General features: G+C 59.8%; 1 protein-coding gene across 2 annotated transcripts in view; it reads right to left on the minus strand.

Annotated features, from left to right (window-relative positions):
• Positions 1-1,291, minus strand: part of LOC119585791 (protein stoned-A-like) — a 53,700-nt gene that overhangs the window by 25,181 nt on the left and 27,228 nt on the right. Inside the window, exon 1 of one of the 2 annotated variants that reach the window (XM_037934510.1) lies at positions 405-559. The exons of the other annotated variant lie outside the window; for it this stretch is intronic. The gene's annotated coding sequence lies outside the window, so the exon portion shown is untranslated. Of the gene's footprint in view, positions 1-404; positions 560-1,291 lie in introns of those variants that run through there. 2 annotated transcript variants of the gene reach the window in all.

Raw genomic sequence — 1,291 nt, forward strand, 5'->3', positions numbered from 1 at the left:
GGTGTGTGGACTCCCGGTCGGGTCTTCCCACGCTCTCGCTGCCTGGCGCTCTCCCCTTATTGATTCTTGAGCGGAGCACAGACTGGAGGACCTGCCTTCCCTGCCAGGCCCTCGCTGGTGGCACTCTGCAAGGGCATCACCCAATTATCGCATACAAATAGCTGGTGGTGCCACGCCCCTCCACAGTGGCACTGAGGGCCACGGCGACATCACGACCAAGAGAGAGAAGGCCCGGCACCGCCTCGTCTCCGGCCGTGTTGACGTGGGGGAGGGGGCGCTCGGCTCGCTCGTCCTTCCTCGCTGGGATTCACACCATTTCGACGAATCTCTCACTATCACTCCTCGCCGAGCGTCACTCTCGGCCGCCCTGACTATGGCTACTCAACACAGGTTCTCGTTCTTACCATTAATCCATTGTTAGTTGGATTGATGGTCTCACAAAGCTCAAATTTGTCCCGGTGTTCGGCCACCATCGCAGTCGGCACAAGATGGCCGCGACTGGAAACTGACGGCAAGCGAGGAGGCGGCGCGCATGGGCAGTGGCGCCCCCTCCGCGCCTGCCAGCCCTCCCCTGCGCACGGCTCTTGATCAATTTTAACTCCCGCCGCGGCATTTACAGCCCGGATATTAGTGACCCCCTCGCTCGCCGTGTCATGGCTAGGCCGTAGAAGAAGACGTAGGCTTCAAGAAGCTGAAACGCCCGTGACAGAGCACAAAGAAGCGAGCACAACACAAAAGAAAAAGGGGGGGAATCGAGCGGAAAGTATTCCTGGATTCTCCGAACGGCAACACCGAGAGAGCGGAACCTCGTAGCAACTCAAGACGACTTTCCCGTCTCTGGCGATTCTTCGGGACCGATGACTCACTCGCATCAATCTTCGCCCCCTTACCTACGGCAATCGTTCTTGACTCACGGTCTTGAGTCAGGCTCTGTCCTCCCTAGGTGTGACTCACCGAGGTCCTCCCGACCGCCCTGGCTTCGGGGCTCGGGTCAAACTCGTCCAACCGAGCCGGTCACGAGGCGGTAATTCCCCCGTAACCGAATGCCAGTTACTGATCGGTACCGTCCGTGACGTCACGAAGCCACTCGCTCCAGCCGCCACTACTGTCGACAAAGCTCGTATTATCATTCACTCGAGATCATTTCACCGCGAACGCCGGGCCGCGAGACAGGCCACGAAGCCTCGGAACAGCTGATCCAGCGGTGGGTGTTGGACCCCCTTCGCCTCCCCCCCCCACCCCACCCCAAGCGTGGAGGAAGGCGGGCAAGATATCGACCTTCCTGATGATT

This window comes from Penaeus monodon, chromosome 20 (assembly GCF_015228065.2).
Source record: "Penaeus monodon isolate SGIC_2016 chromosome 20, NSTDA_Pmon_1, whole genome shotgun sequence".
Taxonomy (NCBI): Eukaryota; Metazoa; Arthropoda; class Malacostraca; order Decapoda; family Penaeidae; genus Penaeus; species Penaeus monodon.